The 16,513-nt window shown below is 34.1% G+C and overlaps 1 protein-coding gene across 1 annotated transcript in view; it reads right to left on the bottom strand.

Moving 5' to 3' along the window:
- The window catches only part of tkv (serine/threonine receptor kinase thickveins), a 723,071-nt gene that overhangs the window by 670,669 nt on the left and 35,889 nt on the right, over positions 1 to 16,513 (bottom strand). The gene's annotated exons all lie outside the window — the stretch shown is intronic.

Below are 16,513 nucleotides of genomic sequence, written 5' to 3'. Positions count from 1 at the left end.
ATCCACGGTTCTTGATTGATCGCCTTCAAATAGATATATAACGATGTAGATTTTCATGGTGGACACTGAAATCGGATGCGGACAAAAATTGGATGCACTTTGGGCAAATTAGCTATATTTTATAGGTTTTTTAATGCTAAGATGCAGCCGATGCTACATCTTAGAGTCCAAATTATATATCGAAAAATATATACAAGTTAATAGATATGGTCTTGCTGTACATGAAAATCACATGCGGACAAAATGATTTTGATAATTACGCGATTTACACATATTTTAAAATGCATATAAATTAAAATGGGTTATTTGACCTCTATTTCCATTTCAGAAGCTTTGAGATATATCCTCATCAACCCAATTATCTTCCCTAATGGGAAAGCTTTAATATGAATGTCAATAAAGCAAAATCCGTCTATTTTATTGAGAGATTTAAGCAAAATGAAAGAAGTATTCCTATAGATTTTTACAATATTTTCTACTACATAATGCTTGTGAAAAAATATTTTTTCAAACAAAAAAATTATTTTTTTGACCAAAATATGAACTTATTTTGGCTGTAACATCGAAACTATAACACCAATCTGTATGATTGTAGTCTCATTTGATTCGCCGTGAAGTTTTGATCCACAACAAATTTTTATGTAAATTTATGACCACTAAATGGGCCTTAATTTTGAAAACAGTAGACTTATATTCAATAAGTTATCAATTTTATGTACATTCCGCGAATTCTGTGTAACATTTTGCAGGTATTATGCAATCTACTCGCTTAAGTCACTTCGAGAGAACTTTTTTGTAACAATTGTGCTCATTAAAATAATAAGTGTTTTTATAAAATTTTCTTTCTTAAAAAGCGAAATAAAAGCGCCATATCTTTTGTCCGCAACAACCAAACATTGGCTCGCGACCAGATTCGTACTGGGAATTTTTTTCTTAACCTACATGTCAAAAATCGTTGATGTAGCGCGAAAAAAATTAATCCTTTTTTTTCTGAAATGGAATATGAAATAATTGACAATATTCGTGATATACCCTCGTTAGCATAAATGCTGAGGGTATAAAAAGCGTTAAAGTCTCTGAGACCGCAAACAATATTCCTAATAAATACCTTTTAATAATCCTTAAAATTCACATATAAGACTCTAAGGTGGCCTCAGAAGTAATTTTGAAAAAACAAAATCTACCATGACGTCTCCTCAGAAATGTTCTCAAAAATATTGGTAAAATAAATGTACTTATTTTGTCAGGGTTGACCGTAAGGACAATTGATCAGATATATTTTTTAAAATTCTATTTTATGCCTTCTAAGTCGCCTCAAGAAAAAAACGTGATTAAGGCTCTGAGGCCCCTTAAAAATATTCTTAAAATCTCTATTTAAGACTCTGAGATCAATGAAAAATATTCTTAAAAATCCAAACAGATTTTTTGGACGAAAAAGGCGAACAAAAATCTTCGTTAAAATTCGGTTTCGCTTAGAATTGTACAAGATTATTAGCTTCTTAAAACGCCTATCAAAAATATATGAAGATCGGCCCTTTCTTTTTCTAGTTATCGTTGGCACCGCAAAACATATTTTCAAAAAAAAATGTTTCGGAATATGCAATAGTTTTGAACAACAAAAATTCCAAACTTTGTTTATAATGTGGTCTTTCAGTTTAAAGAAAAATCTACTTAAAAATGTTGGTAGTTTCGTTGAAAAAATTCAAGAAAAGTTACTTTTTTGGTCTGTACAACTAGGGATACCCCCTAAATTAAGGACTTTGAAGTCTCCTCAAAATATTCTTTAAAATCCACGTTAAATACTTCAAGGTCACCAAAAATAGTCTTTAAAAATCACTTTTAATACTTCGAGGCTGCCTAAAATATACTTAAACAAGTGAGCAAAGGCTATAGTCGGGACGGTGCCGAGTATGTGATACCCTACACCAATACCCCTGTGCATAAGCTTTTCACTGGTAAACATTTATTTTAGGGAATATTATCCGACTATCGCTGAATTTAATATGCTTCTTCCACCCTGGCACCGCCATTAACCACCAAAATTTCGTGACGATCCGATAAAAATTGCTACAGTTATTCCAAAAAAAAACATAAATAAAAAAATGTTATGCATTACGGACTGTTGTGATATCTACCTTGTTTAACCACCATTCCCAACCTACTTTGACCAATGTAAAGGCGATAGTTTCTTCTTCCATTGTTGATAGGTTTTACTTTTGGAATACCCTACTAGAAGCCCAGGTATTCGCCAAAGGATAAAACTTTGAATTTTTCTCCATTCTGACCCCTGAATATTATCCGACCATCACCAAAATTAGTAGGCTTCTTCCTCTGTGGCAAACCGCATATAGCGTGATTACAAAAAAGGATTCATTACCGACATCTGCGATATTTCCGTCGTTTGTCCACCTACACCAACGTAATTTGCATCAATATAGATTTCCTTTATATTTCTTCTTCCATTGACGGGCTTTTCTTTTGGATTACTGCTAATAGAAGCGGAGGTATTAGCATATGAATAAAACTTTAAATTTTCTACACATAAGTTGTTTGACCATTCCGACCACTGAATATCATCCGACCATCACCAAAATCAATAGGCTTCTGTTGGGCCACCATCAGCCCCCAAAATTTCATGATTATCAGATCAAATTTAAGATATATTCGACGATTATTTTTTGTATTTTCCTTGTGGATGGTTGAAAAATGCTCCTAAAATTAAATCCCGTTAGATGGACTGTATCGGTCCAGTTAAAGGCCACTTAGGAGGTAGTCTTTGTGATTTTTAGTGTTGAGCAATCTAGTTCATTGAGCGGATCAATCTTTTTCATTCCGTTCACCAAAAAGACCCGGGTCGTTTACTTCGGTCGTTGGCTCCTTTTCGTTCAATAAAGTATACAATCGAACATTGGCGGCGTCGTTTTTTTTATTGGGATAGCTAATACAATTTTTTTTCAAAATTGTCTGGCTTAATCCCATTCTTGTTGTTTTATTATTTTAAAACAACTAATTTAGTAGTGGAAAAAGTTGGGCATTGTTCGCCAAGGGGTAAGGCAGGGAAGACTAGTTTCGATCCACGCCACTGGATCTCATCAGTTCCCTTGTTTCTTCTTTGTGGATATTCTCCACCGAAGTTATTTTTCAATAACTTCTTCAACAAGAAACTTTTTATACCCAAACATCAATCGTCAGCTCGAAGTATAAAGGTGAACAAAGAAAAAACTTCAATGAGAAGCTTTTCTTTGGCAACCTAACACAACTCCGACGAAAGTGTTTACTAAACAAACCAAACCTCTTCCCACTGCTATGTGTCGTTGAATTTCGACGAATGCACATAACAAAATGTAGTTTGTAGCTTGTCGCAGCCAACCATACAAACGGTGCCAGTGTTTCTCAAATCGAACATTGGTGGCGTCGTTTTTTTTATTGGGATTGCTAATACAATTTTGTTTTTCAAGATAGTCTGACTTAATCCCATTGTTGTTTTATTTTTTTTTCACTAATAAATTAGTTGTTTTAAAATAATAAAACAACAACAATGGGATTAAGCCAGACTATTAGTATTTTGAACTCGTTATGTTAAGAGATTGGTCCTAAAGGAGGAGGAAATATTCTACACCAAATTTCACTATAAGCCTCTGAACAAAATAAATTCATATATTAAATACATATCAAGAAAATCGACTGGATAAAATAGACAAGTTGCTTACATGTTTTTTATACCCTCAGCATTTATGCTAACGAGGGTATATACATTTTCATACGGGCAAAATGTGCCTCATCGAAATAATGGTCTTAGACCCCAAGTATGTTTGGACGAAATGTGTTTCAGACAATTTGGAGTCGATTGAGCAATGTCCGCCCATCTGTCTTCCTGTCTGGCTGGCTGGAGCGCACGATAACTCACGAACGGATCAATCGATCCGAATTAATCCAAATTTTGGCTTTCGTAATATTTTGGTCCACTCCTTCCGGTACCTGACCCACAAAAGTTCGAAAATATTCGAAAAATTTGTACGTACGATAACTCTTGAAGGGAGTAACCGATTTGATCCATACTTTGAAAATCGTGAAATGTCTACCAGACTTAGATATGTTTCCAATATGGACTCAATCGGTCCACTCCTTCGGGTACCTCCCACACAAAATTTTGGATAAGTTCAGTTTAAGACCTCTCGAATCGCTTTGATTTTTGTTTTAGCAACTTGTATTCACTGCCCCCTATACGACGGTACAAGTTTCATCAGGGGCAAGTCCAAACTTCCTGAAAAATAGCCACAAAGTAGCAAAAAACCCTATGACACCGTGAGAGGTGGTTGGAGCGCAAGATAACTCCCGAATGGATCTGTCGATTCGGTCCAAAATTTGGCCTTAGTAATAATTTGTCCCAACATAGTTTAAGTTCGAAGAAAAGCCATATCGGTCCACTCCTTCAGGTACTTCCCCCACAAAAGTTCAAAAATGGTCGGAAAAATTGTTCGGACGGTAACTCTTGAAGGGAGTGGCCGAATTGTTCCATACTTTACACATCCTAATATATCTACCAGATATAGATCAGGTTCAAATATGGTCTATATTTGTCCACTCCATATTTGTCCAGTTCACTTTAACACCTGCAATCGAATCACATTGATTTTTGTTGAAGCAACATGCATTCGCTGTCTCAATTACGATGGTAAAATTTTTTTCAGGGGCAAGTCCATACTTCTTGAGCAAACAGCCCGAACGGTGTAAAAACCCCCTATGGCACCATATGTAGTTGCTGGAGATCCACTTTCATAATGGTCAATGTCGATACATTCCTTTAAGTATCTCCTCCCCAAAACTTTTGATCTTTAATCCTAATCAACATTTTTGTCGGTTCAAACATCCACAATTTTTAAAACCCCCTAAATACATACGTTTTTGGGAAAACATTGTTTCAATATAAACAGGCTGAGGGTATATCTCTGTCAGCAAAGCTGACTGATACTTTTTTACTCGTTTTTTATATAGTTTCGTACTTTATCGAATACGACCTCAATATTTCCCCCAAAATTTAATGTTTGAAGCTTTGTCCTAAAGGAAGAAATATTCTACATTAAATTTCACTATAAGTCACCCAAGAAATAAAATTGGTATATAAAATATATAATACAGTGCGTCACCTTTAGGTGTTGTTGTGACGCCTTTCCCAATCCATCGTATTTCCTGTATGGCAGTAATATCGGCCTTGTACTTTTCAAGTACGTCTGCCAATGCGAAGACTGCACCTTCTCTATAAAGAGTGCGAACATTCCAGGTGCAGATTCGCAGATCATGGTCCTTAAAACGTTTGCTGGGTTCGTCAACTTTAGAGGGATGTGTTTTTCTTTTCTTTCGTTTTTTCATAGTAGGAGAGGGTTATTAGGGGAGGGTTACTAACCCGACGCCCAAAACCCAAGTTTTTAACGTTCTTATGGGTGAACGCGCGGCACATGTTAGCTCACTACCTTTAACGGGTGTTAAAGGCAGTTCCCCAGGTGACACCACGGGGAGGTCAGTGTCCACTTGAGATGAAAGAGGGACCAAGATAAATCCTGGGCTTTGCCATGTTAAAGCCGGTCAATACCGTTGCTTGGCTGCCATGACGTAAAGCATGAGTTTGGTTGCGGATTCGTAGTAAGTCGGAGACTAAAACATCTGTTATCCAGCTTCACCCCAGTGAATGAAAGACTTGCTGCAATTCGAATAAAAGCTAAATTCTTCAACATCAGCTTTATTTGCGCTCATGCTCCCACTGAAGAAAAGGACGAACAGACCAAAGATATATTTTACGAGCGCTTAGAAGAAACATATGACCGTTGCCCTGCCCATGACATTAAAATCATTCTAGGCGACTTTAATGCCAAAATTGGGAAGGAGAATATCTTTGGCCCAACAGTCGGGAAATTCAGTCTCCACAGTGAAACATCTGACAATGGTATGAGGCTGATAGACTTTGCAGCGGCAAAAAACATGGTAGTTAGCAGTACCAGATTTAATCATCTCGATATTCATAAGGGCACCTGGCTGTCTCCAGATCAAAGAACAAGTAATCAAATTGATCATGTTGTAATAGATGGAAGACATTCATCCAGCGTGTTGGATGTACGATCGTTCCGAGGTGCAAACATTGATTCGGACCACTACCTTGTTGCAGCAAAGGTACGTACCCGTCTAAACGTTGCAAATAAAGCACGAACAGGCACAACGCGGAAGTTGGACATCGATAGGCTGCAAACACAACAGATAGCCACAGCATATTCCACTCAACTAGCCCAATTGCTTAACGCGAGCACTCCTTGTCCCGATAACATAACAACACAATGGCAACATATTGCCCACTCCTTGCAAACAGCCGCAAAATCCATACTTGGATTCCAGAGACCTCCACAAAGGAATTCATGGTATGACCAGGAGTGTCGTGCTGCTACCGAAGAGAAAAATGCGGCATATAGAGCTACTTTACAATCAGTAGCAACGCGTAGCGCGCGAGAGAGATATCGGGAGAAAAGGAGAGAAGAGAAACGTCTTTTCCGCAAGAAAAGGAGAGAGATGGAAAAGCGGGAGTGTGAAAAAATCGAGATGTACAGGAGCCAGAATGAAGTCCGAAAATTCTACCAAAGAGTGAAACATCAAACAAATGGCTTTGGTACAGGCACATCCTCCTGTAGAGACCAGCAAGGTAATCTGGTAACAGATACAGATAACGTGCTCAGGATATGGAAAGAGCATTTTTCAAACCTGTTGGTATCCAGCGAAGACGACGAAGATACCACAGATCCAATCCTAGAAGATAGTATTGAATGTATACCGGCCAGGCAAGATGAGGTAAAGACAGCAATAAACCGGCTGAAGAATAATAAGGCAGCAGGAGCCGATGGCTTACCAGCCGAGCTGTTCAAAACCGGAGGCGACACGCTGATAAGGTGTATTCATCAGCTAGTTAGCACCATATGGCAGGAAGAACGAGTACCCGACGGTTGGAACCTGAGCATCCTGTGTCCCGTCCATAAGAAAGGAGATAAGACTGTATGCTCCAACTATAGGGGCATAAGTCTTCTCCCTATTGCCCAAAGTCAACGAAATTATTGGACCATACCAATGCGGCTTTAGACCTGGCAAGTCCACCATTGACAAGATATTTATCCTGCGCCAAATCCTGGAGAAGACCCAAGAGATGCAGATCGACACCTACCACCTTTTTGTCGATTATAAAGCAGTCTGAATTTGGTATCCCCGCAAAGCTTATTCGGCTTTGTAAAATAACTTTAACTGACACGAGATCCTCAGTTAAAATAGGAAAGAACCTCTCCGAAGAATTTTGTACCAAAAGAGGTTTCAGGCAAGAAGACAGCCTCTCGTGTGATCTCTTCAACATCCTGCTAGAAAAGGTTATACGAGGGGCAAACGCCAAAAGTAGTGGCACAATCTACACCAGTAAAAGAAGTAACTGATACCTTTATAAAGGTCGAAGGAGAATCTGCTAAAGTGGGTCTGGCGGTAAACGGCGGGAAGACTAAGTTGATGGTGTCGTCGCGCAATACGTCCATAGAGATCGGACCAACTGTTAAAGTTGGTTCCTATAATTTTGAGGTAGTAAAACACTTCGTCTACCTCGGCACCGCCTTAACACACAACTAACGACATCAGTTGTGAAATAAAAAGAAGAATTGTATTGACCAACAGATGCTACTTTGGTTTAAGTAAGAAGTTTAAAAACAAAGCAACAACTCGTCAAACAAAAATAACGCTTTACAAAACACTGATACTACCCGTACTGATATATGGTTCCGAAGCCTGAGTACTTGCGCAAGCAGATAAGGCAGTGCTTGGCGTGTTTGAGAGAAAATTCTTCGAAAGATCTACGGACCGATCTGCGTTGACGGTGAATATCGACGTCGTATGAACCACGAGCTGTATCTGCTATACAACGACATCAATATAGTTAAACGTAGCCATATAAAAATGAGCGATGATGAACCCGCTAAAAAGGCGTAAAAATATGAGCCGCTTGGCGGTGCACGAGGAATTGGCAGGCCAAAGAATAGATGGCGGAAACAAGTGGATGAAGAGATAACAAGGCGCGGTATTCCAGAAAGAGAAGCAATAGACAGAGAGAAATGGAGATCTTTTCTTAGTTCGGCCTATAGAACAAATGTTCTGTAATGGGCCAGCTAAGTAAGTAAGTGGTCTAAATTAAATTAAAACTTGCAGCTGGCGTGTTAAACATCAGTTTTCCTTCCCTGAATTACATTTCAACTTTTTGTAAAAAACAAGTTATTTTTATTTGATTTATAGTGAGATAAAAAAAATACAATTAATTGCCTGACAGAAAGCTGTTAATATTTATTCACATTTTGTATTTTCAATAGAATGCAAGGCTTTTCGAAATGAAATTGATTCTATTATACTTCGAAATTATTTCCGCTAATTTCATAAATATTCAATTCTAAAGTCTATGTTAAAGACTTCACCTAGGTTATATTGTAGTTTTTCTTTTGACAATTTTTTCTTTGTTTTTATCTATAGAAAGAAGAAGAAAAAATATTAGAAAGTCATTCACCTCATATTTCACTGACTGATAACCTGACGCTATGCGTTAATCTTCCATTGCTAATGCCTATTTTCGTACTATGTGCTGCCACTCAACAAATATTTTATTATTTTTGGAAGTCAATATAGTTTTGGAGTAATGGAGAATATTTTTTTATTTTGTTTCTAGTCCAAAGCAGATATTTTTGCATTTAATTTGGTTTAACTGTAAATGAATCATTCAATAACTATTGCTATATTGCTAAGCGAAAGAGTAAAAGTCTCGAAGTAACAGCTCCCTATTAATAATATTTCATTGTTTTATGTGTGGACTATACTAAAGTTTTGTGTATGTAGTAGCAAAGGGTATCACTTACAAGGTCGTATCCGTTCGACCATAGCTCTCTCTGATTTGTTGCTATTTTATTGTGCACATTACTCCATTGTATACACCCTAATCTAATATTATTTGTTTATGTACCCGGCATGCCGATCGGAACCAAAATACAAATCTCCAAACACAAGATAAGATTTGCGTAGCAGATGGGAAATTATTCGACATGGCAGGCAAAACTAATATTTTCACTAATATTTTAAGTTTAGTCTAGCGTCGCATTTCACTCTAAACAGAACAAACAAATTTCCCGCAATTAAAAAGAAATTAAAAAAAAAACTAAAATTCAACACTCAAAAAATGTTGTTCATATATTTGGCAATATTGGTGATTTTAATTATCTGCCTTTATAAACTAAATGAGAATTATTTTCTCTTGTGTTTCTGTCGACGTGTACGCACCGAAGATGGTAGTAAATTGGAAAATAAAATATATGTTGCACCAGGTGCTGTGCCGGTGTTTGGAAATAATATGGATTTATTACAATTAACACCAGGTACGGGAAAGTCAGATTTTGAAGCCACGAAAAATATCCATCGCTCTCTCCTTCGGTTTAGAAACAATTTTCCAATATTCCCGTAAAAACTGGCGCGATTCCAAGGGGAAAAGTTATATTTTGTATTTCTTAGAGGCACCAATCTACAACATAACCACAGCTGAAGATGCTGTCGAACTGTTTCAAAGTACAACTATAATTGAGAAATCGATAATTTATGAATATTTGAAACCATTTTTGGGTGATGGTCTACTGATTAGCTCTGGTGAGTGTCAAATTTAAATGGACAACCGCGTTCACACACACACCAAACTTTACTTATCGCCACTACATCATTTTTGTAGATCGCAAATGGTTCCACAGGCGTAAACTTTTAACCCCTGCTTTTCATTTTAATGTTTTGAGAACCTTCAACAACATATTCAAGTAAGTTTTACATCATTAGCTTCATAAGCGTGGATTTTTTAAGAATATTTTTCCAAGCATCATTAGCTTCATAAGCGTGGATTTTTTAAGAATATTTTTCAAAGCATCATTAGCTTCATAAGCGTGGATTTTTTAAGAATATTTTTCCAAGCATCATTAGCTTGATAAGCGTGGATTTTTTAAGAATATTTTTCCAAGCATCATTAGCTTCATAAGCGTGGATTTTTTAAGAATATTTTTCCAAGCATCATTAGCTTCATAACCGTGGATTTTTTAAGAATATTTTTCCAAGCATCATTAGCTCCTTAAGCGTGGATTTTTTAAGAATAATTTCCGAAGCAACATTAGCTTCATAAGCGTGGATTTTTTAAGAATATTTTTCCAAGCATCATTAGCTCCTTAAGCGTGGATTTTTTAAGAATAATTTTCGAAGCAACATTAGCTTCATAAGCGTGGATTTTTTAAGAATAATTTTCGAAGCATCATTAGCTTCATAAGCGTGGATTTTTTAAGAATATTTTTCGAAGCATCATTAGCTTCATAAGCGTGGATTTTTTAAGAATAATTTTCGAAGCAACATTAGCTTCATAAGCGTGGATTTTTTAAGAATAATTTTCGAAGCAACATTAGCTTCATAAGCGTGGATTTTTAAGAATATTTTTCGAAGCATCATTAGCTTCATAAGCGTGGATTTTTTAAGAATATTTTTCCAAGCATCATTAGCTTCATAAGCGTGGATTTTTTAAGAATATTTTTCCAAGCATCATTAGCTTCATAAGCGTGGATTTTTTAAGAATATTTTTCCAAGCATCATTAGCTTCATAATCGTGGATTTTTTAAGAATATTTTTCCAAGCATCATTAGCTTCATAAGCGTGGATTTTTTAAGAATATTTTTCGAAGCATTATTAGTTTCATAAGCGTGGATTTTTTAAGAATATTTTTCCAAGCATCATTAGCTTCATAAGCGTGGATTTTTTAAGAATATTTTTCCAAGCATCATTAGCTTCATAAGCGTGGATTTTTTAAGAATATTTTTCCAAGCATTATTAGCTTCATAAGCGTGGATTTTTTAAGAATATTTTTCCAAGCATCATTAGCTTCATAAGCGTGGATTTTTTAAGAGTATTTTTCCAAGCATCATTAGCTTCATAAGCGTGGATTTTTTAAGAATATTTTTCGAAGCATTATTAGCTTCATAAGCGTGGATTTTTTAAGAATATTTTTCCAAGCATCATTAGCTTCATAAGCGTGGATTTTTTAAGAATATTTTTCCAAGCATCATTAGCTTCATAATCGTGGATTTTTTAAGAATATTTTTCCAAGCATCATTAGCTTCATAAGCGTGGATTTTTTAAGAATATTTTTCGAAGCATTATTAGTTTCATAAGCGTGGATTTTTTAAGAATATTTTTCGAAGCATCATTAGCTTCATAAGCGTGGATTTTTTAAGAATAATTTTCGAAGCAACATTAGCTTCATAAGCGTGGATTTTTTAAGAATAATTTTCGAAGCAACATTAGCTTCATAAGCGTGGATTTTTAAGAATATTTTTCGAAGCATCATTAGCTTCATAAGCGTGGATTTTTTAAGAATATTTTTCCAAGCATCATTAGCTTCATAAGCGTGGATTTTTTAAGAATATTTTTCCAAGCATCATTAGCTTCATAAGCGTGGATTTTTTAAGAATATTTTTCCAAGCATCATTAGCTTCATAATCGTGGATTTTTTAAGAATATTTTTCCAAGCATCATTAGCTTCATAAGCGTGGATTTTTTAAGAATATTTTTCGAAGCATTATTAGTTTCATAAGCGTGGATTTTTTAAGAATATTTTTCCAAGCATCATTAGCTTCATTAGCGTGGATTTTTTAAGAGTATTTTTTCAAGCATCATTAGCTTCATAAGCGTGGATTTTTTAAGAATATTTTTCCAAGCATTATTAGCTTCATAAGCGTGGATTTTTTAAGAATATTTTTCCAAGCATCATTAGCTTCATAAGCGTGGATTTTTTAAGAGTATTTTTCCAAGCATCATTAGCTTCATAAGCGTGGATTTTTTAAGAATATTTTTCGAAGCATTATTAGCTTCATAAGCGTGGATTTTTTAAGAATATTTTTCGAAGCATTATTAGCTTCATAAGCGTGGATTTTTTAAGAATATTTTTCCAAGCATCATTAGCTTCATAAGCGTGGATTTTTTAAGAATATTTTTCGAAGCATTATTAGTTTCATAAGCGTGGATTTTTAAGAATATTTTTCCAAGCATCATTAGCTTCATAAGCGTGGATTTTTTAAGAATATTTTTCCAAGCATCATTAGCTTCATAAGCGTGGATTTTTTAAGAATATTTTTCCAAGCATCATTAGCTTCATAAGCGTGGATTTTTTAAGAATATTTTTCCAAGCATCATTAGCTTCATAAGCGTGGATTTTTTAAGAATATTTTTCCAAGCATCATTAGCTTCATAAGCGTGGATTTTTTAAGAATATTTTTCCAAGCATCATTAGCTTCATAAGCGTGGATTTTTTAAGAATATTTTTCCAAGCATCATTAGCTTCATAAGCGTGGATTTTTTAAGAATATTTTTCCAAGCATCATTAGCTTCATAATCGTGGATTTTTTAAGAATATTTTTCCAAGCATCATTAGCTTCATAAGCGTGGATTTTTTAAGAATATTTTTCGAAGCATTATTAGTTTCATAAGCGTGGATTTTTTAAGAATATTTTTCCAAGCATCATTAGCTTCATTAGCGTGGATTTTTTAAGAGTATTTTTTCAAGCATCATTAGCTTCATAAGCGTGGATTTTTTAAGAATATTTTTCCAAGCATTATTAGCTTCATAAGCGCGGATTTTTTAAGAATATTTTTCCAAGCATCATTAGCTTCATAAGCGTGGATTTTTTAAGAGTATTTTTCCAAGCATCATTAGCTTCATAAGCGTGGATTTTTTAAGAATATTTTTCGAAGCATTATTAGCTTCATAAGCGTGGATTTTTTAAGAATATTTTTCCAAGCATCATTAGCTTCATAAGCGTGGATTTTTTAAGAATATTTTTCCAAGCATTATTAGTTTCATAAGCGTGGATTTTTAAGAATATTTTTCCAAGCATCATTAGCTTCATAAGCGTGGATTTTTTAAGAATATTTTTCCAAGCATCATTAGCTTCATAAGCGTGGATTTTTTAAGAATATTTTTCCAAGCATCATTAGCTTCATAAGCGTGGATTTTTTAAGAATATTTTTCCAAGCATCATTAGCTTCATAAGCGTGGATTTTTTAAGAATATTTTTCCAAGCATCATTAGCTTCATAAGCGTGGATTTTTTAAGAATATTTTTCCAAGCATCATTAGCTTCATAAGCGTGGATTTTTTAAGAATATTTTTCCAAGCATCATTAGCTTCATAAGCGTGGATTTTTTAAGAATATTTTTCCAAGCATCATTAGCTTCATAAGTGTGGATTTTTTAAGAATATTTTTCCAAGCATCATTAGCTTCATAAGCGTGGATTTTTTAAGAATATTTTTCCAAGCATCATTAGCTTCATAAGCGTGGATTTTTTAAGAATATTTTTCCAAGCATCATTAGCTTCATAAGCGTGGATTTTTTAAGAATATTTTTCCAAGCATCATTAGCTTCATAAGCGTGGATTTTTTAAGAATATTTTTCCAAGCATCATTAGCTTCATAAGCGTGGATTTTTTAAGAATATTTTTCCAAGCATCATTAGCTTCATAAGCGTGGATTTTTTAAGAATATTTTTCCAAGCATCATTAGCTTCATAAGCGTGGATTTTTTAAGAATATTTTTCCAAGCATCATTAGCTTCATAAGCGTGGATTTTTTAAGAATATTTTTCCAAGCATCATTAGCTTCATAAACGTGGATTTTTTAAGAATATTTTTCCAAGCATCATTAGCTTCATAAGCGTGGATTTTTTAAGAATATTTTTCCAAGCATCATTAGCTTCATAAGCGTGGATTTTTTAAGAATATTTTTCCAAGCATCATTAGCTTCATAAGCGTGGATTTTTTAAGAATATTTTTCCAAGCATCATTAGCTTCATAAGCGTGGATTTTTTAAGAATATTTTTCCAAGCATCATTAGCTTCATAAGCGTGGATTTTTTAAGAATATTTTTCCAAGCATCATTAGCTTCATAAGCGTGGATTTTTTAAGAATATTTTTCCAAGCATCATTAGCTTCATAAGCGTGGATTTTTTAAGAATATTTTTCCAAGCATCATTAGCTTCATAAGCGTGGATTTTTTAAGAATATTTTTCCAAGCATCATTAGCTTCATAAGCGTGGATTTTTTAAGAATATTTTTCCAAGCATCATTAGCTTCATAAGCGTGGATTTTTTAAGAATATTTTTCCAAGCATCATTAGCTTCATAAGCGTGGATTTTTTAAGAATATTTTTCCAAGCATCATTAGCTTCATAAGCGTGGATTTTTTAAGAATATTTTTCCAAGCATCATTAGCTTCATAAGCGTGGATTTTTTAAGAATATTTTTCCAAGCATCATTAGCTTCATAAGCGTGGATTTTTTAAGAATATTTTTCCAAGCATCATTAGCTTCATAAGCGTGGATTTTTTAAGAATATTTTTCCAAGCATCATTAGCTTCATAAGCGTGGATTTTTTAAGAATATTTTTCCAAGCATCATTAGCTTCATAAGCGTGGATTTTTTAAGAATATTTTTCCAAGCATCATTAGCTTCATAAGCGTGGATTTTTTAAGAATATTTTTCCAAGCATCATTAGCTTCATAAGCGTGGATTTTTTAAGAATATTTTTCCAAGCATCATTAGCTTCATAAGCGTGGATTTTTTAAGAATATTTTTCCAAGCATCATTAGCTTCATAAGCGTGGATTTTTTAAGAATATTTTTCCAAGCATCATTAGCTTCATAAGCGTGGATTTTTTAAGAATATTTTTCCAAGCATCATTAGCTTCATAAGCGTGGATTTTTTAAGAATATTTTTCCAAGCATCATTAGCTTCATAAGCGTGGATTTTTTAAGAATATTTTTCCAAGCATCATTAGCTTCATAAGCGTGGATTTTTTAAAAATATTTTTCCAAGCATCATTAGCTTCAGAAGCGTGGATTTTTTAAGAATATTTTTCCAAGCATCATTAGCTCCATAAGCATGTATTTTTTAAGAATATTTTTCCAAGCATCATTAGCTTCATAAGCGTGGATTTTTTAAGAATATTTTTCCAAGCATCATTAGCTCCATAAGCGTGGATTTTTTAAAAATATTTTTCCAAGCATCATTAGCTCCATAAGCGTGGATTTTTTAAGAATATTTTTCCAAGCATCATTAGCTTCATAAGCGTGGATTTTTTAAGAATATTTTTCCAAGCATCATTAGCTTCATAAGCGTGGATTTTTTAAGAATATTTTTCCAAGCATCATTAGCTTCATAAGCGTGGATTTTTTAAGAATATTTTTCCAAGCATCATTAGCTTCATAAGCGTGGATTTTTTAAGAATATTTTTCCAAGCATCATTAGCTTCATAAGCGTGGATTTTTTAAGAATATTTTTCCAAGCATCATTAGCTTCATAAGCGTGGATTTTTTAAGAATATTTTTCCAAGCATCATTAGCTTCATAAGCGTGGATTTTTTAAGAATATTTTTCCAAGCATCATTAGCTTCATAAGCGTGGATTTTTTAAGAATATTTTTCCAAGCATCATTAGCTTCATAAGCGTGGATTTTTTAAGAATATTTTTCCAAGCATCATTAGCTTCATAAGCGTGGATTTTTTAAGAATATTTTTCCAAGCATCATTAGCTTCATAAGCGTGGATTTTTTAAGAATATTTTTCCAAGCATCATTAGCTTCATAAGCGTGGATTTTTTAAGAATATTTTTCCAAGCATCATTAGCTTCATAAGCGTGGATTTTTTAAGAATATTTTTCCAAGCATCATTAGCTTCATAAGCGTGGATTTTTTAAGAATATTTTTCCAAGCATCATTAGCTTCATAAGCGTGGATTTTTTAAGAATATTTTTCCAAGCATCATTAGCTTCATAAGCGTGGATTTTTTAAGAATATTTTTCCAAGCATCATTAGCTTCATAAGCGTGGATTTTTTAAAAATATTTTTCCAAGCATCATTAGCTTCAGAAGCGTGGATTTTTTAAGAATATTTTTCCAAGCATCATTAGCTCCATAAGCATGTATTTTTTAAGAATATTTTTCCAAGCATCATTAGCTTCATAAGCGTGGATTTTTTAAGAATATTTTTCCAAGCATCATTAGCTCCATAAGCGTGGATTTTTTAAAAATATTTTTCCAAGCATCATTAGCTCCATAAGCGTGGATTTTTTAAGAATATTTTTCCAAGCATCATTAGCTTCATAAGCGTGGATTTTTTAAGAATATTTTTCCAAGCATCATTAGCTTCATAAGCGTGGATTTTTTAAGAATATTTTTCCAAGCATCATTAGCTCCATAAACGTGGATTTTTTAAGAATATTTTTCCAAGCATCATTAGCTCCATAAGCGTGGATTTTTTAAGAATATTTTCCAAGCATCATTAGCTCCATAAGCGTGGATTTTTTAAGAATATTTTTCCAAGCATCATTAGCTTCATAGTGTATATGTTTTAGTACTATTTGTTCAAACATTATCAGTTTGTTTATATATTAACTTTGT

The sequence above is a fragment of the Musca autumnalis genome, unplaced genomic scaffold, assembly GCF_047663935.1.
Source record: "Musca autumnalis isolate F117 unplaced genomic scaffold, ASM4766393v1 scaffold_2, whole genome shotgun sequence".
Lineage (NCBI taxonomy): Eukaryota > Metazoa > Arthropoda > Insecta > Diptera > Muscidae > Musca > Musca autumnalis.
This window is presented reverse-complemented; position numbering and strand designations above follow the sequence as displayed.